At 33.4% G+C, this 27,381-nt stretch overlaps 1 long non-coding RNA gene across 1 annotated transcript; it reads left to right on the top strand.

Annotated features, from left to right (window-relative positions):
• Positions 1-861: 861 nt before the first annotated feature.
• On the top strand, positions 862-20,998 carry LOC116558215. The gene is made up of 3 exons (XR_004271902.1): positions 862-873; positions 18,026-18,027; positions 20,859-20,998. It is a non-coding gene; the product is annotated as an uncharacterized LOC116558215 (long non-coding RNA).
• The last annotated feature ends 6,383 nt before the right edge of the window (positions 20,999-27,381 follow it).

Raw genomic sequence — 27,381 nt, forward strand, 5'->3', positions numbered from 1 at the left:
TACATGACATTAAGTAAAATCAGCCACAGAGAGGCAAATATAATCTCACTCACATGTGCAAATTAAACATGTTGAACTCATGGAAAAAGAGACTGGAATAGTGGTTACAAAGAATCAGGGGAGGAGTGGACAAAGAAAAGACAAACGTGTCAGTAAGTACAAAGTTAGTTAAGAGTTTGGATCTTCTATTGCACAACAAGATGATATACTTAATAACATATTGCATGTTTCAAAATACCTAAAAGGGGATTTTAAATGTTCTCACCACAAGGAAATTAATAAATATTTGAAGTGATGAATATGACCATTATTTTGTTGATTTGCATGTTTCACAGCACATACATGTTTCAAAACATCGTAGTGTATCCCTTGCAAATACACAATTGTCATCTGTCAATTAAAAATGAAACTGTACAAAAGGGTATAGGAGTATAAAGGTACAACTCAGGAGGAGCTCATTGGAAGTAATGCATTGGGCAAGATATTTGATGGGAATGAGGTGGTACAGGCACAGCTTCCATGCCCTCTCCTGGCATGCCTCCCTACCAGCAAGTCATTGTGTTCACCAACCCAGAAGCTGTCTCTGAATCTCTTTGTTCGGAAGTTTATTTGTTTGCTTGTTTTTAGACATAAGGCATCCCTATACTGCCCAGTCTGGAGTGCAGTGAGTATTCACAGGCACAATCAAGGCACACTGCAGCTTCCCCCAAACTCCAGGGCTCAAGTAGTCCTCCTGCTTCAGCCTCCCAAGTAGCCAGGATGACAGGCATGAGCCACAGACAGAGGCTTTATGGAGCTCAATCACCAGCTTCACTTCACCCCTTTCCAAAGGTTATTGGGTAGGACCAAGAGTGTCAATCTCCTGATCACTTGGTCTTTCTAGTGACTAGCCCTATCCTGAGGCTATCTAGGGGTCCTACTCTCACTGCATTAGCCTAAACGTAGATGTTGATTCAAAGGGGCTCATTATGAATAACAAAGGACAATCTTGTCACTAGGAAATTCTAATAGTTTTAGGTGCTCTGCACTAAGAACCAGGGACAAAGCAAATGCCTTCTGAAGTATACCAAATAAACACATCATTTTGGTGCTTTTTCTTTAATTAATTGATGATTAAATTAGCTATAAATTAAATAGTCACCCTGTCACATTTATAGTAAACATTTTTGTCAGTTTGTTTTAGCATTTTTGTCATCCTTTGAAAGGATGACATATTACTTTATAGTATAGCCAGCACAAGAGTGTTTCTTTGTCATTATTTCATTACTTTTATGTGGGAAGAACTTTTCCCATCCTAAGTTTACTATTCATGTCCATTTTCCTCTTGTTTTTCTTTTCTTAAAATATTGTATCTATATGAAAATTATGTAAAATGTGTGATAATTTTGTAGTTTTTCATCAGTCAACTAGTTTTCCAATGGTACTGGGTTTCAAACATCCTTTATCTGTTACGTCTCTCAAAATTTTTAAGAAAACTTGAAAAATAAGGAAAGCTTAAACTCTATGTTTTACTGTTATGTCATGCACGGGCCAAATTTTTAATAGGTATGTTATGATTTTGGAGGAAGAATTAGCAGAGTAGGTCGATGAGCATTAAATAAATGTTTTACTTTCTTTATAACTAAACAAGTTCTTGTAGATTACTAAATGCTTGGGTTTTTTTCCTCTGTTTCTTTAATGTTCTATTTATTCAGATTTTCTGACCTTAGTTTTTGGAATATTGTTTGATTTTATTTTTTGTTCTAGGGTTAGGCATATTATTTTAGATAAGATTCTTGCCTCACAAAGAGACTTAGTTCTCAAATATGAGCAAACAAATTTAAATACCTATGGCAAAATTCAAAATATAAAATGGTAGGTAGTAAAGTAAGAGTTCCTTTGCCCAACAAAAATTCTGACGTTTGAATCTCAAGATCATGCAGTAATAAAAATTTGTAACAGTAATTATAAATAAAATCATTTAAGATGTCTATCTCACTCACACACACATATGCACGTGCACTCCATATAGTATCAAGTAAAATTTTTATTTACCTTTTCTGGACCACATAAGGTACCATTGTTTACATAGGAGTTATCCTTTATGCTACCACTTGGATTTCGTAAAAATGCAGACACACATACATAGTTTTCAAAGTAAGTATATTGAACATCATAATCTTTCTTTAATATGAGGTCTGCACTTCTCCAGAGACAAACTAGCTTTGCACAAAGGACATGTCTGGCAATATAAGGTAGAAAAAAATAGCCATTTTTCACTTAGGGACAAAATATACTAAGTAAATAACAGCTCAAAATACAAGGATAATTCAAAATGTAACTTAGATTACATCACCAAATATATTCAGAACCTATACCATTTTATAAAGTGCAAAATTTAAACTCACCTGCATATACTGGGTTCATCTCTCATTTGTATTAAGTGACCCTCTGAAATACACACACATGCCAACATTAGAAAAATATATACGTTTAAAAATACGTACTCAAAATTACAGGATCTAGTTTTACAGTTTCCAAAATCGTCAGCATGCCAATTCACTTCTTGTGAACACAGATAAGGAGCACCCTGAGCAACTGAAAACAAAAATAATTTCCAATTACTCATTTAAAAAATTTAAAATAAAAATGTAGTAAATTAATATAGAGATATCTAGATAGCAATAATGCCCATTCAGTGTCATCCACCACAACTTTTTGATGTAATTACTGTCTATATACAAAGGAGAAACACCTGCTAAAACTGCCCACTTGAGTAGAAAGAGCAAAAGTGGTATTACAGCACAGAAATACTTGAGACATCAGTCATTTTCTCTCTTATCTACTATTCCAGTAGTGTGCTGCCTTTCTACCTGTCATCTGATATTTGACTAATGTCCTATTTTTTTTTGTCCTGTGGTTATTAAGTCCATTTTAACTCTTGATATAGTTCAAAGTTGCTTTAAATTGCAATTTTATTTTTAAGTTTGGATTTTAAAAACAATATTTTACACTGTTATACTATGGATTACTGACTTTGGAATAGCTACAGTTTAAAAACGAACCTAGAAAAATAGAATTATTACATGGTCCGAATAATCTCGCACACTGTTGATCCCTATCTTGGCATATTCCACTCAAACAATAGGCAGTATTATTATTGCATTGTTCATAATCAGCAGATTTCACATCAAGTACACAAAATTCAGATTTTCCATTGCAATATTCTGTAAAATCACATGGATCTATGCTTTTCCTGCAAACATGTCCTCTTTTATGTATCTGTGAGACAAAGAGAAACAAAATATAGATATATATATGTATACACACACATATAAATAAAGGGTTTAGTCAAAAAATGTCAAAAATTTCAAAAGACGCGTTGTATTAGCACCTATCATTTCTATCATTTAATAATTTGGAATTCAACTATGGATTTACTAAAACATTCTAGTGAAATAAATTGGAAAGAACCCAATTATCCATCTATTGATGAAGGGATAAATACATTGTAAATATACATACAATAACATACTTTCAAACATAAAAAGAAATGGAGTGCGGATACATATTACAAAGTAGATGAACCTCAAAAACACTATGCTAAGTCAAGAAAGTCAGATGCAAAAGGTCAAATATTGTACAATTCTACTTATATGAAATATCCAGAATAGGGGAATCCACTGAGACAACATAGAGGGATGGTTTCCAGGTCCTGAGGGGAAGGGAGAATGTAAGCAACTGCTTAATGGGTCAGGGGTTTCCTTTTGTGTTGACAAACATGTTTTGGAAGTAGATAGATGTGGTGGTTGTACAACATTGTGTATGTACTAAATGCCACTGAGTTGTTCACTTTAAAATGGTCAATTGTATGATTTGTGAATTTCACTCCAATTTTTCAAAAAGCTCTAGTGAAAGCTCTCATAGTTAAAATGTTGTAAGAATCTTGAGTATTTTCTTCAAAATAACTAGAAATATTTATGCTTAATGAAAATAAAATGTTTGATAGACATCTTTTCATTTTGCAATTCAAGTAATTTACTTTGCAGGATCTGTTCCACCTCCACTATGAGGGGGTTCTAAATAACATGAATCTGCTTCTGACACAGGGTGTGTGGTAATCGGAACAATCATCCTCAGATACAGCAGTAGTACAGTGGTGTGAAATTCAGTTTCACAAGATCGGTCATGTTTTCCTTCTACCTATACTACCAAGTATTGAAATGAATGTTGGAAAGGAGAAGTTCTCTCTACTCTTCTGAAATATTGCACACTGCAGACTAGAAAAGCAAAGAGATAAAATGACCTATTGCTGTCATATGTGAAAGCTTGTTAGAACTGTCAGCCAGAATGCAAGTATATCCAAGAGATACATAGATCAAAAATACTGTCACTGTTTGAAACAAAGATTCACTTGAGCAGGAAGCTAGTCCCATCTTCCACCTAATCTTCTGCAGTGTTTTCCTTGCTGGGCCATTCATCATCAAGATAAACTGACGAACACATTACTGATTTTATCTAGTATCAATCATATTTTTTAGGCATTATGAAGAGAAATATCTTAATAATAGTTAAAAGCATGTTAATCACTATTATGTGTTAGCAAAGCAAATGTTTCAAGAAGGCAGCTATTTCTTTTGAGCTATATCTTTGAGTTTAGGATTATGTCTATGTAAGCAAGAAACGTATTTTTAAAAATTTACATCAAATCCTTAAATTTAATACAAGCTTTATTGAAACTGGCCTGTTCGAAAGTAGACAGAGAAAACAAAAATAGAAAATTTTTTGTACTTATGGCCAACAGTAAAAGACAGTAATAAAAAATTGCTGTCTTACACTTTGACAGCAGAAGTCAAATTCCATGCCATTACACATAATAAAACTAGTTATTGTTCCTGAGGCCTTCCCTAGCAACTTGCACTGTGAATTTTCATTCTACCAAATGTAGCAATTATTTCTATTTTAAATAATAACCTTTGGGATGTAGGCAGAGGGCAATGAACTGTTTAGAAAAGTCTCAGTGCTTAATCCCAGTGATTTGGAGACAGAGGACAAGACAAGAGTTCTGGTGAAGGGAAAGGAAACAAGGCTTATTGCAGAGAAGTAGAAGCCCTGCACTGGAATCTACATTCATGCACCTAGAAAATAAGTGATTATTGGCTTTAATTTAATGACCATTTAGCCCATAGAGTGAAAAACAACACCTTGCTAAAGGTACATTTCAGTATTTGATATGCAGTATTCATTCATTTCCTGCGCTTTTCAAAATGAGAGTTTGTATTACTGTCTGCTTATCCAAACACTGCACATCAAGTGTGTGTTCCATAGTTTATTTATAATCTTTGTCATAAATTGCTTAATCATGAAGAGCTACATTCAGGCATGAACAAGAGGCAAATAATCTGGAGCACCCAAATAATCCGGAATTAGTATTGCATGCAATTACTGGAGAAGTCTTCAGACTATATGACAAAAAGCAAAGCTGAGAAAGAATTCAAAAGGGCATCCTCTGAATACTGAAATCAACTCTATATGAATTGTTTCTGTTATTTACCTTCATAATGAGCTAATAATTTGAAAACAAATGAAATAAATAGTACACAATATCTCTCATAGCCAACCCCATATGGAATACGGCATACACCATAAAAATATGCTTTAAGGAATATTTAAGGACACAATAGAAATATTGATATGTTATTGCAAACCAGAAAGAAAAGTTTACCAAAGAGCACATAAAGTAAAACACTTAAAAGATGTTTTTAAAAGATTAGAAAAAGCTAAAAGATAATGGACAGAAACACCTAAAGAAAGAAATAAAATAAGGTAACATTTTGCAAGCTTACCGTACAAGTGTATGTATCACAGCATGACCTAGAGCCACACTTTGCCCTTCTATACAGAGTACAATCCTTAGCATTACAGCAGTTTTTATGTGTGCATCTCTAAAAGCAAATGCATTCAAGTTAAACAGAAGAATTTTCAATCAAATAAAGATTTGAATTTATTTTAAAAATACAGGTATTGATCAACTTACGACCTATGCAACTTACCACCATTCGACTTTACGACCACAATCGCTAGCCACGACTGCTCCACGTCTGACAGCACAAACGTTGCCCAGCTGGGCATACGACAGTGCGGACCAGCTTCCGGCAGCACTACCATCTCCACGTGCACCATTTCAACTGTACATATAGCCTACTCAACTTACGATCAAATTGTGTTATGACCGGTCTGCCGGTCCCAATCGTGGTCGTAAGTTGAGCACTAGCTGTATATGAAAGTAAGTCTCTAAGTTCACTACAATTACAGTCCAAATTTATATATTTTTATCACCATTTCATTTAAGTGCAATGTATTTTCAGTATAGGAAAAAGAGCTTATAATGAAATTACAATTCCATGCTCAAGAAATTGAACTGTTAAACATGTAATGCAATCTCTCTAAATCTTATTCTTGTTCATTAATATATGCATGGCAAATTTTCAGATTTTTAAAATATATACCATAAGAACTTTCGATATTATCAGCTTCTTAAGATATTATCTTCAGAATATATAAAAATGTATGTAAGTGATTAAATTGATTCTTGATTGAAGCAATATTTTATTATAAATGATAATTCAGAGAAAATTTTTGTCATTATTATTTTTAGCCACTTCCCTTTTATATCACATCTATAGCTATAAGATTCCATGAGAAACACAAAACCAAATCTTTGGATAAGCTATTAATGTTTGCCACTAACCTCTGGTTTGCCACAATCACATTGCTCTTTAGCTTCCAAAATTCCATTGCCACAAACTGAAACTTTTCTTCGATAATCCAGTTTTGAAACAGTTTGATTCTGTAGACATGCAAATTCAGGCTGTAAAACTGTCTGTTGAAATTTATCCATGTTGCAACTGCTAAAAAACTTTATACCACAGGAACGTCTAAAATTAAATTATATTCCTTAGATAAATGAAATAAAATCATTATCAAAGTAAAATTCCTAAATAAGTGCTATGTATTCTGAAGTACTTCACTAATGAGCAAAAAAAAAAAAAAAATCACAGAAGAGTGTTTTTATTTTTAATACAGTTTGTAAATAAAAGTAGTAAGTTTATTTCTATTGTAGTTTGATAAGATAGACATCTAGAAAGTAGAAGTTAAGGTAGCATGAGTTACAATATGTTAAAACACTTAGCAGTGCTTGGCACATGATAAGCTCTATTTGCTTAAGTTCTATTCTTTATTATTTTCATTATTAGAAGACCCAATGAGCATTAAGGAAATGGAATGATTTGGAAATTTATGTGGAAAACTTCAAGGAATAAAAGATGGTTGATGCTGTTAATGAAATATTATTATTTTATGTTCGTTGGTAACAAAATTAATCAAAATATCTTAATACTAAGGTATATAAAATGTATAATTCCTAGATTCCTTTTATTTTTTATTTGTTTACTTTCTATATTTTTATACATCTAAGTGTATTGTTCGATGAGTTTGTGTTTAATATTGTAACACTCTCAAACTTAGAGAAATGGTGTGGATATAGTTCAAAGAATACAGTTTTTCCTGAAACAAAGTAAGATGACAACATTATGTCCTAATAACTCTAGATACTTTTATAAGGCCATTCTTTCATTGCTATAAAGAAATGCTTGAGTCTAGGTAATTTATAAGAAGAGAAGTTTAATTGGTTTATGCTTTTGCAGGCTGTACAGAAAGCATAGCAGCATCTGCTTTTGAGGAGGCCCTGGGAAGATTCCAATCATGACAGAAGGCAAAAGGAGAGCAGTCACATCACACGGCAGAAGCAGGAGCAAGAGAGTGAGGAATGAGGTACTACACACTTTCTAACAACCACATATCATGAGAACTCACTGTCATGACGACAGTACCAAGTGGGATGATGCTAAGCCACTCATGAGAAATCTCATAATCCAGTCACCTCTCACCAGGGAACACCTCCAACATTGGGGTTTATATTTCAATATGAGATTTGGATGGGAACACACATCCAAACTATATCAGTCCATCCCTGGCCCTCCCAAATCTCATGTCTTTCTCACATCTTAAAAGACAATCATGTCTTCCCAATAATATCTAAAGTCTTAGCTCATCCCAGCATTAACTAAAAAATCCAAAGTCCAAAGCCTCATTTAAGACAAAGCTAATCTTTTCCACCTATGTGCCCATAAAATAGAAGTGAATTAGTTACTTCCAAGATACTATGGAGGTATAGGTAATGGATAAATACTCCCATTCTAAAAAGAGAAATCAGCAAAAGAAAGGGGCTATAGGCCCCATTCAAGTTCAAAACCTGCAGGGCAGTAATTACATCTTAAAGATTCAAAATAATCTCCTTTAACTCTATATTCTAAATCCATGGTTCACTGATGCACGGGGTAGGCTCCCAAGTCCTTGGGCAGCCCTGCTCCTGTGACTCTTCAGGGTTCAGTACCCAGCGCTGCTCTCACTGTCTGACGTTGAGTGCTTGCAGCTTCTCCAGGCACAGAGTGAAAGCTGCCAGTGGATCCACCATTCTGGGGGCTGGAAGACAGTGGCCCTCTTCTCACAGCTCCACTAGGCAGTTCCCCAGTGGGGATTCTCTGTGAGAGCTCCAAATCACACATTCCCCCTCCACACTGCCCTAGCAGAGGTTCTCCTGACCTCGGGATCCACCTGCCTTGGCCTCCCAAAGTGCTGGTAATAGAAGCTTGAGCCACTGCGCCCGGCCTCCCTCCCCTTACTCTTAAAACACATTCCACTCTAGGTAAAATTACATCTTAATATACTTGTTGTCCTAATGTTTTCTTCCTTTCTGATTCTTCATATTACTGATTTTCCCTCAATATTTTAGCCTGTAAATATAAGCAGCTTTCAAAGCTTTATCTTAAGATACCTCTTTTGACTTGATAACTTCTTTCTAAATGATCTGCCTGTGGTTTTAATTGTTACTCATATACTGATGGCTCTCACATTTTACATCCCTTGTTCTCTGAGATCTGGAACTAAGTAATTCACTGGGCATTTAACAGCTCTAGTGGATTACCTAAAACAACCCAGATATAAAGTACATAAAATATCATGAAGAGTTACCCTCAATATTCTCATTTCCTAAATTAATGACCTCTTAAAATATTTGTTAATAAGTTATATGAAAACCTTTGGATAATTCCTGGCATCTCCCTTTCTCAAAATCATTATAAACTACTATAGGTTATTATGAAAATCATCATCTCCCAAATATTATGATTGTTTTTCCCTGTGATTTATTTTACATTGATTTTATGAGATATTTTTTATTACCCATACTGAATAATTTGATGAAAATTTGTGTGTTTGTGTATGTGTGTGTGTGTGTAAAATAAAATACAAACCGCTGCATCATGACTGCATGATCAGGTGCTTTCCTACATTTCCTATATTAATTCCTGGACTTCTTCCCCTGACTCAAAGTTATTTAGCCTGATTGTATTTCACTTTATTTTCCCTATGTCTAGAATATTCCTATTTACAGTGCGAGCCTTTCTACTTTTTTAAAAAAATGTACCTACCCCTCTCCTTATCCCAGGTTTTTAAGCTTTCTAAGATTCTTGCTAGTCAATAACCATTTCACTTGCTGAGCTTGAAAAGTTTTTCAACAGCTCCAATAAACTTTGGTAAATCCAGTATGTGATCATCAACATCTGCTCTCTATATATACTATAATGTTGAATGCGAATCTATTAAACATGGTTTCTACAAAATCCCATAATCAAACTTTTAAAGTCTTAAATAAGCATATATATCTTTAATTACATTCTTAGTCAAGTTACAATGCAAAAGATCATACATCAAGAAATAATGCCAACATTTTCCAAGAGAAGACATATATTTGATTAAAAAAATAACATCTTACATTGTCTTAGAATTCATTATGCATGTAGTTCCTGGACAGTTACAGTTGTTGATGTCATCATATGTCAATCCCAGATTTATTCCAAGCAACTGTGCCATAACAACTGAAAATCCCTATAAAGTTATTGTCTTTGAATACTGATCAAACAAACAAAAAATAATTATTGACTAAGTTGTTTCTTTAGCTAATTGATCTTGTCAAGCAATTCTGGTCATACTACCATATGCAAACACAAATTTAAGAAACTGATATACCAAAGCTAATTGCTTTCTTAGAAACATAAAAACCAAAAATATGTCACTTTTTTGAGTAATAGAATTTTCAATCCAAATAGTATTGTCATGATAAAATAAAATTAATGCCACAATATATTTTATGACATTTTTAATTAAATTCTAATAAACTTCAAAACATTTTGAAAAGTAGAAGAATATTTTTGTAACTATATTAATTTTCAAGTGAACACTTGGAAAATATATACAGATTTTGAAGGTTTGGATTGTCAATAAATTTTGACTTCACAAACAGTTTTAGCATAGTCAAATTATTTTATTTTTCTAAAACAAGTATACCTTGTGAATAGCATTTATTTGGTCTAAAAAATTAAAATGTTAAAGGGAACCAGGTCAGGAAGACATAAATCCCTGGCAACTGATTTTTTTTTTCATAGTTTTACCTTTTCTAAAATGTCATATAGTTGGAATACTAGAGTATGTAGTCTTTTCATATGGATTCTTTAGCTTAAATGTCTTTCATATCTTCTTGTAACCTAATGGCTCACTTTTTAAATCACCAAATAATGTCCCATTATGTCTACGCAACCAACACTACATATTCATTCACCTATTAAAGGGCATGTTGCTTACTTTCAATTTGTGGTAATTATTAATAAGGCTGCTATAAACATTCATGTGTGTGTTTTGTGTGGATATGATTTTAACCTATTTGGATATATATTTGCTGAGCTTGAAAAGTTTTTCAACGGCTCGTGTGCATGAACATTCATGTACATGTTTTTTGTGTAAATATACTTTCAATTCATTGGGATATGTACCAAAGACAATTGTTGGATCATACAGGAAGAGTAAGTTGAAAATTGTGTGAAGCTCTCAAACTGTCCAAAGTGACTGTACCATTTTGCATTCCCATCAACAATGCATTTAGTGTGGTTAGCATTTTGGACGGCAAACATGGCTCATACCAATAGTGAGCTACATTCTTGCCTTGTTCTTGATCTTAGTGAAAAATCATTTTGTTTCTTACCATTAAGTCTAATATTAGCTGTATTTTTGTAGATATTCTTTCTCAAATTGGGAAAGTTTTCTTATATTCATAGTTTTCTTAAAAGTTGTATCATAATTTGGATTAAATTCTATAAAATAGGTTTTCTGCTTCTATTGATAAAATCATAGGACTTTTCTTCTTTATCCCATTGACATGATGTGTTACATTATTTGATTTACAAATGATGAGCCAGCTTTACAACCTGGAAGAAATTGTATGTATACAAATCAACAAGAAAATAGAAATTATGAAAATAAACAACCAGGATTCCAGTGCTTAAACATATAATAAATAAACCAAAACATTTATTAAATAGTATTTAATAAATTAAAACTACCCTTGATCAAGTAAAAGAATCAGTGAACTTGAAGACAGATTATTTAAAATAATTGAGTCATGAAAGCAAAACAGAGATATAGACCAAAGGAACAGAACAGAGGCCTCAGAAATAATGCCACACATCTACAACCATCTGAACTTTGACAAACCTGACAAAAACAAGCAATGGGGCAAGGATTCCCTGTTTAATAAATGGTGTTGGGAAAACTGGCTAGCCATGTGCAGAAAGCAGAAACTGGACCCCTTCCTTACACCCTATACAAAAATTAACTCCAGATCAATTTAAAGATTTAAACATAAGACCTAACAGAATAAAAACCCTAGAAGAAAACCTAGGCAAAACCATTCAGGACATAGGCATAGGCAAGGACTTCATGACTAAAACACCAAAAGCATCAGCAACAAACGCCAAATAGACAAATGGTATCTAATTAAACTTAAGAGGTTCTGCACAACAAAAGAAACAATCATTAGAGTGAACTGGCAACTAACAAAATGGGAAAAAATTTTTGCAATTACCCATCTGACAAAGGGCTAATATCCAAAATCTACAAAGAACTTAAACAAATTTACAAGAAAAAAACAACTCCATCAAAAAGTGGGCAAAGGATATAAACAGGCACTTTTCAAAAGAAGACATTTATGCGGCCAACAAACATATGAAAAAAATGCTCATCATCACTGGTCATTAGAGAAATGCAAATCAAAACCACATTGAGATACCATCTCATGCCAGTTAGAATGACAATCATTAAAAAATCAGGAGACAACAGATTCTGGAGAGGATGTGGAGAAATAGGAATGCTTTTACACTGTTGGTGGTAGTGTAAATTAGTGCAACCATTGTGGAAGACAATGTGGCAATTCTTCAAGGATGTAGAAATAGAAATACCATTTGACCCAGCAATCCCATTACTGGGTATATACCCAAAGGATTATAAATCATTCTATTATAAAGACACATGCACACATATGTTCATTGCAGCACTGTTTACAATAGCAAAGATTTGGAACCAACCCAAATACCCATTAAGGATAGACTGGATAAAGAAAATGTGGCATATATATACCGTAGAATACTATGCAGCCATTAAAAAGGATGAGTTCCCTTTGCAGGGACATGGATGAATCAGGAAACCATCATACACAGCAAACTGACACAAGAACAGAAAATCAAACATTGCATGTTCTCACTTATAAATGGGTGTTGCACAATGAGAACACATGGACACAGGGAGGGTAAGGTCACACACAGGGGTCTGTTGGGGTGTGGGGGGCTAGGGGAGGGATATCAGGGGGTTTGGAGATTGAGGAGAGATAACATTAGGAAAAATACCTAATGTAGATGATGGGGGGATGGAGGCAGCAAACCACCATGGCATCTATATAGCTATGTAACAATCCTGTGAGATCCGCGCATGTACCCCAGAACTTAAAAGTATAATAATAATAAAAGAAAATGAGAAAATGAACTATCATCTTCTGAAACCTTACCAGTAGAGTTTCAAAAGGAAAAGAGAAAGAAGGAGAGACCTAATTTGAAGAAGAGGAACAAAATGCACAGTGATTTTCAAGATGAAAGAGGTCTTCATGGAGACACATTATAATCAAACTGTCAAAAGGGAAGGGCAAAGAAAGAATCATAAAAGCAACAAGAGAAAATTGACTAATTACAAAGGAGGGGGGAAGAGGGGAAGAAAGAAGCAAAAGATCTACAAGAAATCAGAAAACAATTCATAAAATGGCAATAATAAGATCTCACCTATCAATATTTTAAATATGAAAGAATTAAATTTTTTAATAAAAGACATAAAATGGACAAATGTATTATAAACCAGACCTTACTATATGCTGCCTACAAGAGACTCGCTTCATCTGAAAGGACACACACTAGCTGATGAAAGTGAAGGGATGGAAAAATATATCTCATGAAAATGGTTAACAAAAGAGCAGGCATGGCTACACTTGTAATATTAAAATATAGATTTCAAGTAAAAACCTGTCACTAGAGACAAAAGATATTATTATATAATAAAAAAGGTCAATATCTCAAGAGGATATAATAATTAAAAAAATATAAGCACTTACATTGAAACAACTGAAAGTATAAACTAAGAATTAATGCACATGAAGAAAGAAACAAATTACACTAGTAGGGAACAATGAAATATCCAATTTTTAAAAATGGATAGAACATTCAGGCAGAAAAGTAATGAAGAAATACTTGATTTTGAACAACACTTTAGAACAAATGGATCTAAGACACATATAGAACATCCTAACCAACAGTAGCAGAATGAACATTATTTGGTATCTCACATGGCATATTCTCCAGTATAGACCATATGTTAGGTTAAGAACAAATTTTAACAAATATAATAAGATTCCAATCATATCAAGTATTATTCCTATCTATAATAGTATAAAAGTGACTGATGCAAAAAACGGTCAAAAATTATTGGAAAACTTAATTCAACAACACATAAAAGGAATTCCAAATCATGTCCAAGAGGTACACATCTATGACATGAAAAGCTAGTTTAACACATACAAACTAACATTATACATCACATTTACAGAACAGAAGATAAAATCACATTACTATCTCAACAGATGCAGGAAAAGACTTTGACAAAATGCCATGCCCTTTCTTGATGAAAACTCTCAACGGTTTAGGTAGGAAGCTGGTAACCCTGCATGGGGTTGCTGCATTCCAGGATGTATTCCAGCCCCTGAATGACTTCTAAGGAAGGTGTGGCCCTGAGCTGTGGAAGCTGCCAGACCTTGAGAGGGCAGAGCTGTCTTTGCCAGGGGACAGCAGCAAGTCTGATCTGCTCACATTACTGTTCCACCAGTCCTTCCCAGAGTTCCTGCCTGGCCATGCCTGCATGGAGTGCAGCCTCAGAAACCCTTTCAGAATGCTTCTCCACTTGGCCACTGCCCTAGTGCTTTCACCAGCACAATGGGACAGCCATTGGAGCTTTTTGGCTGACAGCTATCTGCTGGAATGTGATTGCATGAGATCCCATTGCCACCCCTTCAAAGCACATTGGGCCACAGCTGACCCACCAAAGTGCCTCCCACCTGCAGTGTTCCCAGTAACCCCAGTGGAGTACCTTTCATCTGTGGTGCCCCTGCTAGAGTACTTCCTGCCTGCAGTGCTCCCACTTCCTTTCACCAGAGAACCTCCAGCCTGAAGCAATCCTGCTACTTTCTCCAGAGCACAAGTGCCTGTGGCCCCCATGTTGTCCCCTAAAGAATGCTGTTACCAGTGGTATGGAAACAGCTTGGTTTCCCCAGCCCAGCTCGTGCTTGACCTTGAGAAACCAGGGGACAAAGCTGTGGACCCAGTCTCAGCCACCCAGAGTTAGATCATGCAGCTCAGGATTATGGAATTGAGCCATGGCCCTCTGAAAGCACACAGAAATGAAGCCATTCAATTACACCCAACTTGTACCACAGTCTAATTTTCAATGCCAATAAAGATTATAAGAACAAAAGTGCCATCTAAAGGATAGTTACCTCGTAGGATAAAGGATCATCAGCCCTCACAGGTGAGAAAGAACCAGCAGAAGAACTGGCAATCTTAAAAGCCAGAGTGTCTTTCTCTTAACCAAACTGAAATGGCTGAAATGTCAGACACAGAGCTCAGAATCTGAATGGCAAGGAAGTTCAAGAGAAAGTTAAAATCCAATCTAAAAGAAAACAGTAAAATGATTGAAAAGTTGAAAGACTACATAACCATTTTGAGAAAGAACAAAACTCCTGGAAATAAAAAATTTGCTATAGAAATTTCAAAATACAATTGGAATAATTAATAACAGAATAAACCAATCTGAGGAAAGAACCTCAGAGCTTGAAGACAACTACTTTAAAGTAACACAGGAAGATAAAAATGAAGAAAGAATATGAATAAATGAATAAAACCTCTGAGAAATATGGGATTATGTAAAGAGATCAAATGTATGATTTGATAGCATTCCTGAAAAAGGTGAGAGAGAAAGCAACTTAGAATACAAATTTAAGAATATAGTTTACAAATTTTTCCCAAATCTCATTAGATAGTTTGACATTCAAATTCAAGAAATTCTGAGAACCCCTGTGACACACTATGCAAGATAATTATCCCCAAGACACATAGTCATTAGATTCTCTAAGCTCAACCTGAAAAAAACAATCTTAAATGCAGCTAGAAAAGCACTAGATCACTGACAAAGGGAAGACCATCAAGCCAACAGTGGGTGTTTCAGCAGAAATTTACAAGCCACAAGAGATTAGGACCCTATTTTCTTTTCTTCCTTTTTTTTTTTTTTTTTGTAGAGACAGGATTTGACCATGTTGGTCTGGTCAGGCTGGTCTTGAACTCCTGACGTCAGGTGATCCACCCTCCTCAGCCTCCCAAAGTGCTAGAATTACAGGTGTGAGCCACCGAGCCTGGCCAGGAACCTATTTTCAATACCTTTAATGAAAATAAATTCCAACCAAGAATTTCATATTCCACTAAACTAAGCTTGATAAGTGAAAAAGAAGTAAAATTATTCTCAGATGAGGAAATGCTAAGGAAATTTGTTACCATTAGATTTGCCTTATGAGAGGACCTGAGGGGAGTGTTAAAAATTAGAAAAAAAAAAAAAAAGACAATACCTGCCATCACAGAAATACACTTAAGCATGTACTACCTTGACACCATAAAGCAACTATACAATCAAGTCTACATTAACAACACAATGATAGAATCAAATCCTCAACATCAATATTGACCCTGAATTGTAAATGGTCTAAATCTTCCACTTAAAGGACATAGAGTGGCAAGTTAGATAAAGAAAGGAGCATGCAACTGTCTGCTGACTTCAAGAGATCTATCATAAGCAGTAATACCCATAGGCTCAAAGTAAAGGGACGGAGAAAGATTTATAAGGTAAATGGAAAAATGGAAAACAAGACAATCAGGAGTTGCTATTCTTATATCAGATAAAGCAGACTTCTTTAAACCAATATAATCACAAAGGACAAAAAATGGCATTACATAATAATAAAAGGGTTCAATCCATAAAGAAAGCTTAACTATCTTAAATACATACACACCCAAAAACAGACTATCCAGATCCATAAAACAAGTTTTTAGAGAAGTTTGAAGGGATTTAGACAATGAAACAGTATTACTATGGGACTTCATCATTAGACAGGTCATCAAGGAAGAAACTAAAAAAGATATTCTGGACTTAAACTTGACATTTGGCCAATTTGGACTTAATAGGTATCTACAGAACACCTCACCACCACCAACTGAATATGCATTCTTATTATCTGTACATGGCACATATAGTAACATCAACTATATGTTCAGCCATATAACAAGTCTCAACAAACTAAAAAAATAAATAATTCATATCAACTAGCAAACCAAATAGAGGAGTTAATTCACCACAGTCATACAGGTTTTACTCCTGGGATACAAAGTTAGTTCCATATACACAAATCAAAAAATGTAATTCATCACATAAGAGAATTAACAACAAAAACCACATGATCATCTCAATAGATGCAGAAAATTTCCTCCGTAAAATCTAACATCCCCTCATGATAAAGACCTTCTACAGGCTAGACACTGAGTAAACATAGTTCAAAACAATAAGAGCCATCTATGGGAAAACTATTGCCAGCATCATGATGAATGAACAAAAACTAGAAGCACTGAAAACCGGAACAATATAAGAATGCTTACTCTCACCACTCCTACCCAAAACAACATAGGAAGTACTAGCCAGAACAATCAGGCCAGAGGAGAAAATAAAAGGCATCCAAATAGAACAAAATAATACTAAACTGAATTCAGTAGCACATTAAAAGGGCTAAGTTTCATGACCAAGTGGGACTCAATCCTGGAATGCAAGGATTGAGTCAACATAAACAAATAAAACAATGTAAAATAGTGTAATACAGTATTTTAATATAATGAAGGACAAAAAGCCATATGATCATCTTAATTGTTGCAGATAAGATTTCACACACTTTTTAATAAAAGTATTGAACTAGGAATAAAAGTGTGGTGTGTAAGATGTGAACAATTACTATTATTGGGATTATAAAATAGTGCAGCTGCTATGGAATTAGTATGGCGATTTCTCTAAAAATTAATAATATAACTATTGTATGATCCATCAATCCACTCTTGGGTGTATATCCGAAAGAATTAAAATTGGAATTTTAAAGAGCTATCTGTACTCCTATGTATTCAGTGTTATTCAAAATAGCCAAATTATGAAATAGCCTAAGTGTCCATTGACATATGAATGAATAAATAAAATCACACACATACACACACAATATAATATTATTCAGCCTTAAAATGGAATGAAATCTTGTCACACACTATAACATGAAAAAATTGTGAGTACATTATGTTAAGTGAAATAAGCCAGTTACAAAAAGAAAAATACTATATGATTCTACTTATACAAATAACCTAAAGTTGTCAAATTTGTAGAAATAGAAAGTAAACTGGTTCTTATCAAAATTTGCGGACAGGCGTAAAATGGGGGTTGTATAACAGGTTTAGAGTTTCAATTTTGTAAGGCAAAAAAAATTTTGAGATTTCTTTCAAAGCATTGTGAATATACTTAACACTATTGAAGTGTGGACTTAAAATGGGTTATGGTGGTAAATTTTATGTTTCTTCTCATAACAAAAAGCCCATTAAAATGATTTGTGTTTCAAAATCCAAAAATGTGTATTTATGCTCCTTCAAGTAGATATTAACTTTCAAAAATCTGGTATTACTGAAGAGATGAAAACAAAATGCATACCAAAGCAATCCCTGCAGCAAATGTTGGATCACATACCATTCCATAGTATGTTGTTCCCACATAATTAGGATGATCTCTGTAACTGAATTAAATTTTTTTCTTGTGAATAAAAATATTTTAATTCATTAATAACTTAATCATCTTTCATAAATTGAACACCCAAATTAAGCTATATTTTCCTTAACCATGAATATTGCATATCATCTCTTATACTATTAAGCATTTTCTATTTGGATTATCTCCCAACTTTATATCAAGAAAAGTTAAGTTCTAAGAGCTATTGACCATTATATGATACACAGCACAAAACCTAGCATTGTCTAATCTTTCCCCCAAATTAATTATTGCTGTCAGCATAACTGGCTGGATAAAATCTAAAAGTCAGGGCTATTACTGCCATGATTTTCACATAGTAAACCAACACATTTTAAAGAATGTTAAAGGAGAGAGACAGGGAGAGAGAATCTGCAGTACATTCACTACAAAAAAAGAGAGAAATTATGTAGTATGATATCCTCACATATTTTAGTCATTTGTTAATGTTGCTTCTGAATTCCCAAACCCTACTTCTGGTTCCACAGGAGACACCATAGATTTGCAAATTTATTACATGTTGCTTAAGATCTTTAGGATTGTGTTTTTGGCCCTAAATAATCAAATTAGTAAAACAAAAAAGAAATCCATGTAAAGACTCTTCAGAGATATGCAGCAAATAGTTGAATAGCTGCTATACATTAGATTATCATGGAAATGCCAGAAGAACCACAGGGATGATAAAAGTAACCCATTTCAGTAATTTACTATTTTAATGTTTTGCATTATAGCCAGCATCATATGAAATTTTTGCATTCATTATTTTTGCATATTTTTATCCCATTTGTTTATATTTCAGATAATGATAAAATTATGGTTTTAACTATTTATCACAGAGAACAGTTTTATAATTATTAAGGTCCCATGTTTATCCCAAAGTTTTACATTTTTCAGCTCATTATACTTCCATAAGTAAATGACCCATTTTGAGAACAATGTCCTACTATGATTTAACTAATGTCTTATATGTTTATCAGATTTTTATATTCTGCATTTTGACAACACATTGTTCATAAATCTTTCTAAGGTGTCTTAGCACCTTTTGTGTATAATTTTGATAGTGAACATATGAAATATTTGAAACCCCCTATTGGTGTGAATAAATTGCTTACATTAATAAATAGGCCATGATATGGGATCTTTGAAACATAAATTTTTGTTTTCATGACAAAAACCTTTGTAGTACATCATCAGCATCCCCATTAGTTGAAATCTTATTTTCATCTGACCAGAGCTCCAAAGAAGCTAGCATAATAGTCATTTTAAGCTGAGAAAACACCTGAAAGCAGAAAATATATGATATACAGTTTTGGGTAACCATAAATATAACATTATATCTATATACATAATGCTAATATATTCAATTTACTATTTTTTTGGAGGAAAATCCATTCGTGGATGAAACTAGTTATCACAACTGTAGTTTTTATAAAAATGAAAATGCTATTTATATAAATAGTGTTACTGCATTAAAATAAATGTTTCTTATTAAATACTAAAGATAAATACTTACAGTGTTGATAAGACCAAAGATGTGGACAACTTTCTCAGCTGCAGCTGTCACATCAGAACCCATATAATCATACTTAAAGACAAATTTTCTTTCTTAATCCCTAGTGAAAATGACTCAACTATTACATTGTAAATGTATTTAAATATAAAATGTTAGAATAATGCAGTGCTATGCTAAAGTGAAGAGACAAAAAAAAATTAAGTGCTTACTAAGTTTGAGGCATAATCCTAGGGACTTTAAACATTAATTAATGATATTAAAATGAGATAGTTGTGATTATCTTCCTTACATTTATGTATACACTAAAGGTCAAAAAGTGAAGTTTCCAAGAGCACATGATCATTAAAGCTTGGAGTCAGGCCTCAGAATTTTCACTCAGCTACTAAGTCTATTTTATCTACTGTTGTATGCTTCCATCATTTGTCTTCATTCCAATAAAACAGTGTGACTACATATCTTGGATAAACATATATATGCTTTCTAAACACACTGCCCTAGGTACTGCAATGGCGATTAATTTCAATAATGCATCCTCATTCAAGAGAAAAATTATAGTATTTTCTCTGAAATGTTATAGCAAATGATATACACATACATTTCTGTTTGCTGAAAACACAAAAATTCATAGCTTGGGATCTTCAGTAATCTCCAGAAAGTCTGCAGAAGACTCCTGATAGAAATAAATAATGTAATAGAATTCCTCTCTGATATAGATACAAAAGAGATGTTATTTTCCTAACTTGGAGTCCAGACCTTTTAGAAACAGTTCTATGTTTTCCCACTTCTTTGCATGTAACCTTCCTCAATTAACCCTGTTACACATTTACACAATGTAGGATATGTGGTATGAGTGAAGGTGCTCCTTTACAAGGCTAAACATATGAAAAGCAAAAGATAACAGAAGTGAATCCAAATATCAATAGATCAAATACTAAAGGACAAAAAGGAGTACCAAGCTAGCTTTGAAATTTACTGCTTTTGGTCAAAATACACTCTTCAGCTAGTGCTTTCTTCCAGCTGGTTGTCTTCTTGCCTGCCCTGTGTTGTAAAATGGGGTTCTTTTACTGCATTATCAAGGGGAAGGCAAGACTGGGATATCTAGTCCACAGGAAGATCTGCACCACTGTCGCCTTCACACAGGTTAACTTGGAAGACAAAAGCCCTTTGGCTAAGCTAGTGGGAGTTGGCTAAGCTAGTGGGAGTTATCAGGACCACTTACAACAACAGATATGATGAGATCTGCCATCACTGGGGAGGCAATGTCCTGGGTCCCAAGTCTGTTGCTCACATAGCCAAGCTCGAAAAGGCAAAGGCTAAAGAGCTTGCTACTAAACTGGGTTAAATGTACATTGTTGAGTTTTCATTACATAATTAAAACAATACAAATTTTCCATTAAAAAAAAAAAGGAAATCCTGTACACACGAATTTAAAACCCCGAAAACATAAGAACACAGAAATATTAAGAGCTAAAGGATGAGAACATATACCATAAAAATACTAGAAAATAAGCATATGTTATGTTATATGATAGTTATATTAATTAACAGTAGTTACATTGATACACATGTATATTTATTTATACTTTAAGTTCTGGGATACATGTGCAGAATGTGTAGGTTTGTAATACAGGTATACATGTGCCATGGTGGTTTGCTACACCCGTCAACCGGTCATCTACATTAGGTATTTCTCCTAATGCTATCCCTCCCGTATCCCTCCAGTATCCCTCAGCCCCTGACAGGTGCCATTGTGTTATGTTCCTCTCCCTGTGTCCCTGTGTTCTCATTGTTCAACTCCCACTTATTAGTGAGAACATGCAGTGTTTGGTTTTCTGTTCCAGTGTTAGTTTGCTGAGAATGATGGTACAGCTCTATCCATGTTCCTGCAAAGGACATGAACTCATTCTTTCCTATGGCTGCATAGTGTTCCATGGTGTATATGTGCCACATTTTCTTTACCTGGTCTATCATTAGTGGGCATTTGGGTTAGTTCCATGTCTTTGCTATTGTGAATAGTGCTACAATAAACATACTTGTAAATGTGTCTTTATAGTTAAATGATTTACTTAAGATGGGTTAAAGACTTAAATGTAAGACCTTAAACCATAAAACCCTAGAAGAAAACCTAGGCAATGCCATTCAGGACATAGGCATGAGCAAAGCAAAAGAGAATTCAACAGTCTAAAGATAAATCTTAGAAACACAGACCTATTAGAAGGAATTAAAAGCTTTGGAAATGGTAAATATGTGGAGAAAAATAAATACATTCTTTCTTTTCTTAATTTCTTTAAACAACTACTACTCAATTAAAAATTAACTTCTTGTGTAGTTTATGACACATGAGAATTAAAATATATTACAACAAAATAATGACTGATTTAGGTTAAATGAAGCTTTATTGTTTTATGGCTCTTACATTATATATGAGGTAATTCTAGATAATAATAAGAGTGCTAATTGTAACAACTAGAAAAACCACTGTGATGAAGGTTTGGAAACTGAAGATAGCAAAAAATAAAAATAAAAAATAAAATAAAAAAACAAAAGATAAAAATAAATACTGAAAATAACCCAATAACCCATGGGTAGGAAACAAGGAACAAAATAGCAAATAATTGTTGTGAAAAAAAGAACACTAATAACACAGTAGTACTTAACTTACATGTATAGTTACAAGCACTTTTGATAAACATAAATCAACTAAATGTTCTAGTGAAAAGGCAGGGTTTATCTGACTGGATAGGGAGAAACAAAGACTGTCAATCATTTTGTTATTTCCCAGTGTTATACTTTAAAACTAAAGAGAGATAAGTTTAAAGTAAAAAGAGGGGAAATACTAACCATAGGCTATTATTTCAAAAAAACTCTCTGGTTGTTTTTGAAGGATGACTTTTGCATTAAAGTGGTTTCCATTGCTACTGGAATGGTAAGAAGGTATATGGCTAAGTGGGGACAGGAGAGTAGGCTGATGGATTTAATTTTAGCTGTGGCAAAGCATAATTCCAATGCTGTGATCCTGCTTTTTGGTGAAAGAGTATTATTTCTCATGAAATAACAATAATAATAAAAATCTAAATGTCCTGAAAAGACATTTGCTAGTAAAACAGATTAAATTACATTAAACATATTAAATAGATAATATATAAATATTGACATTAAATTGACATCATGTATTTAATGAATATGAAGGAAAACATAAAACAGTTCACAAAATAGCATATATACAATAAAGGTTTATATATATATATATATATATATATATACACATTACATAAAAAACAGAAATATAAACATATAATTTATCACCTTGTCATAAAATTATTTTATTCATCTATATTTTTCTATTTTTAAATAAAAAGTTATGCACATGTTTTGTTTTATGAAGAAAATTTAGAACATTCTGACACTCGTTAAGAGATTTTATCTAAAAATATCAATGATAATTAGCAAATCAGTCATTTTAACTTACTGATAATAGGTCTTACTGAAACTGATTGTGTAAACAATTTCCATAGCAACCTGAATGTTCTTATAAATAATTCTTCTCATTTTTAAAATGCAGAGCCTCTACAAGAGAACTCAAGCAATTACAAAGCATGTAATAATCTTAATATATATAATATTTAGTGCGAAAGATCTCCAGTTGAGTAATAAGTGAAATAGCTTCTTTTAAAATAATAATAGATTTAGGGAAAAAGTTTCATCTAAGAGTTGAAGTGGATCCAGAATATCTGCTACTAGTTATAATCCAGTAGACTGTAGTGTGGTAGTCCTCCTCTAAAAATTTGTACATTATTGCTAGACTTTTATATAAATTTGGTAATCAGTACCTAAATATTGATCTCCCTAGGTCAATGTAAAGACACCATTGATAACATTCTTAATGTCCTGTTTTACTGAGACACTGAGACACAGTTTTGAACAAAGTAAAATATGACTGCACTGCAAACAATAGAAATTTATTTTGCATATTCCTTTTGATTTTAAACAAAAAAAAAACAAAGATAAAATGAAATATATCTATAATGCATACCAAGGCTTTATCCACAATGATTTGTATTTTCAGGGTTCTTTTCAATAGTGCAACATGTGACTCTCTCTGTGAAACAGAGTACATGAATTAAACCAATTTCAAAATTTTTACATTGAAATTATTATGTGCTATATATTTATATATACTATATATGTGTACACACCAACACAGAGGTAAAGTAGATAAAGTTCTATACAAATACAGATGCAGATACATAGATACAGCTATAGCTCCAACAATAGATATAGATGTAGATCATAGGAAAATAAGAGAATGAATGTCTACTTAGTAAATAAGCAAATCAGAGTCCAAATAAAAATTTTAGTAGACAACAGGAAGCTTTAATTCTATACTCTTGATAATATCTTCAAAAAATGAGAGAATTTAATGTTTCCACCCTCTCAAAAATTCATGGATTCTCTGTAGGATGTCACCTTCACCTTCAAGCTAAACAACTTTACCCTAAATGATGTCTCTATTTTCTCATCATTTTTGTACTTATAATTTTTTTGAACTTTGTTGAACATTATGTTCAATAAAATCCATCAGTTTTAAATATAAAGTTATAAGAGTTGCCGTACACTCCTACATATACATTTGTCACAATTAAAATAATGTTTCCAGGGTTCTTTACTGTGTCAATGGACCACGTGATTCAAGACAATAGATAATCTAATTCTTTTTACTATTGGTTAGAATAATCTGTTCTGAAATTTCATATAACTAGAATCATATGACTTGCACTTTTTAAATATCTGGCTTCTTTCACTCAGTATTCATGCATGTTGTGATTACTAGTTGTCCATTAGTTTTTATTGCTAAGTAGTATATTATTTATAGATACATCATAATTTGTTTATACATTCACCTGGTGGTGGTCATTTAGATTACTAACTACACATTTTAGCAACTATAAATGAAGAATCTCTGAGTATACAGGTCTTTCTGCAGTTATGTTTTCTTATTTTTCTTGGTAAATATTTATAAGTAGAATACCTGAGTCATATGGTAATTGTGAGTGTGTAAATAGTAAAAATAAGCCAAATTGCTTTCCTGTTTGATCATTTTCATTCTCAACAAGAATAAATCAATTCCCATTGCTCCATATTCTTGCCTATATTTTGTACTGTCAGTCTTTTTTGTTATATTTATTCTTGTCGGTCTGTATTGATAGCTCATTGAGGTTTCTTTGCCATTCTCTGATGAGTAGTGTTGTTGAACATCTTTCATATGTTTCTGGCCCACTAACTTGTTTTTTCCTAAAGTTTCCATTAGAAATTTTATTTAGCCTTGACGTATAAGTCTATGCCTAATTCATTTTTCTACATGAGTCAAAGTATATTTTATTCTATATGGTAAACAATTATTCTAGCAATATTTGTTGAAAAGATCATTTTTTTACCCTTTGAAAGTCCTGGCACCTTTATGAAAAGTCTACCAATAATATATGGGTCTACTTCTCATCTCTCCATTCTGTTCTCCATCTCTTTTCTTATGCCAATAACACAGTATCAGGAGGGTTTGATTCTCATGGACTAATCTAATTACCTTCCAAAGTCTGACCTCTTAATTCCATCTTTTTGTGGGGAAGTTCCACATGTGGATTTGTAGGGTACATAAGCATGCAGTTTATAGCAGGGGAGAAACAGGGAGTCATTTACATTAATTATGTAAGCTGTAAGTTTCTCATAGATGTTCTTAATTAGGTCAATAAAGTTTTCTTTTTTTTTCTTTTTTTTCAAAATGGAGTCTCCCTCTGTCTCCCAGGCTGGAGTGCAGTGGCATGATCTTAGCTCACTGCAACCTCCGCCTCCCAGGTTTAAGCGATTCTCTTGCCTCAGCATCCCAAATAGCTGGGATTACAGGCGCATGCATCCATACTTGGCTATTTCTTGTATTTTTAGTAGAGACGAGGTTTCACCATGTTGGCCAGGCTGGCCTTGAACTCCTGACCTCAGGTAATTGCCAACCTCAGCCTCCCAAAGTGCTGAGATTACAGACTTAAGCCACCACTCCTGGGCCAATAAAGTTTTCTACTCGTACTTTTTATCATGAATGGATGTGGGATTTTTCCAAATGATTTTTTTCTGGAACTATTGTTAAGATCTCTTGATTTTCTACACGTATCTCTTAAATTGTGTGCTTCAGTTCCTGTTTGGCTGTATTGATTTAAGTAACATGGCCACAAATTTCCATAGATACTGCACTCTTAGAATTCTTGAAAAAGTAAGAATGTTTATACTGCAATGTGAATTTAACTGTGTAAAACATTGTTGAGATACACTACATCCTCTAGTAAGTCCATAGAAATTATTTGACTCATTTGCAAACACTTCATTTTGTCAAAGCCCAACACCAGTCAGTTTTCCTAAACTCATTATTGACTTTCTTTGTGGCCAAGACGCACATAGGATTTTTCATTATTTAATTACAAAGTCTGATATATTCATTTCATTATATCTCAGTGATACAAGTTTTTATCAGAGTTTCTTGAAAATATTATTTCTCATTCAAGTCATCTTTATTTCAATAAACTTTTATTCTTTAATAACTTGGAATGCTTTTCATGCTACTTTATTCATAATAATAATTTTGCTTATCTTGAACTGCCATTGTTAGTTTTTCTTACTGTATTAGAGTTCTCCAGAGAAACAGAATCAATAGGATGTTTATATAAATAGAAAGCTATCTATCATAAGAAATTGGCTTATATGATTATGGAGGTTGACTTTCTCAAAATTAGTAGAGTTGGCCAGCAGGATAGCGAGAGGAAGAGCTGATGCTACAACTGAGGTCTAGAGGCTGTCAGGCTGGAGGCTCAAAAGGACCTGATAATGAAGTTCCTGTTGGAGGAAGGTCAGTCTTTTCGTTCTCTCCAGTATTCAACAGATGAGATGAGACCAACCCACCTTATGGAGGACAATCCACTATACTCAAAGTCCACCAGTGTGAATCACATTTAAAATACCCTCATAGAAACATCCAGAGTGTGAGCAAATATCTGAGCAATGTGGCCCAGCAAAATAGGCACATGAAATTAATCATTACATTATTAGATTTTCTTTCCCATCGGTTTTATATCATTGCTTTCTAAATTTACTTTTTTCTCTATTTCCTTAAACATGACTTTCACATTACAAATTGAGTATATTTAATTTATAAATAAAAAAAGTATATATTTATTTTTATGGGTACAATATAATGCTTTGATACCTGCATACATTATCGAATACTTAAGAGAAATTACATATTCATCACCTCACATATTGTTACTTTTGTGGTGTGAAAAATTCAATGTCCTCTGATAGCATTTCTGAAATATGAATTACATTATTATTAACTATAGTCAGCATACTGTATAATAGACCTGAAATCCTACTCGACCTGTCTAACAGAAACTTTGTACCCTTTGACTAACATCTCTCCACTTTCTTACCTC

The sequence above is a fragment of the Sapajus apella genome, unplaced genomic scaffold, assembly GCF_009761245.1.
Source record: "Sapajus apella isolate SASKATOON/1434 unplaced genomic scaffold, GSC_monkey_1.0 scaffold21, whole genome shotgun sequence".
NCBI lineage: Eukaryota > Metazoa > Chordata > Mammalia > Primates > Cebidae > Sapajus > Sapajus apella.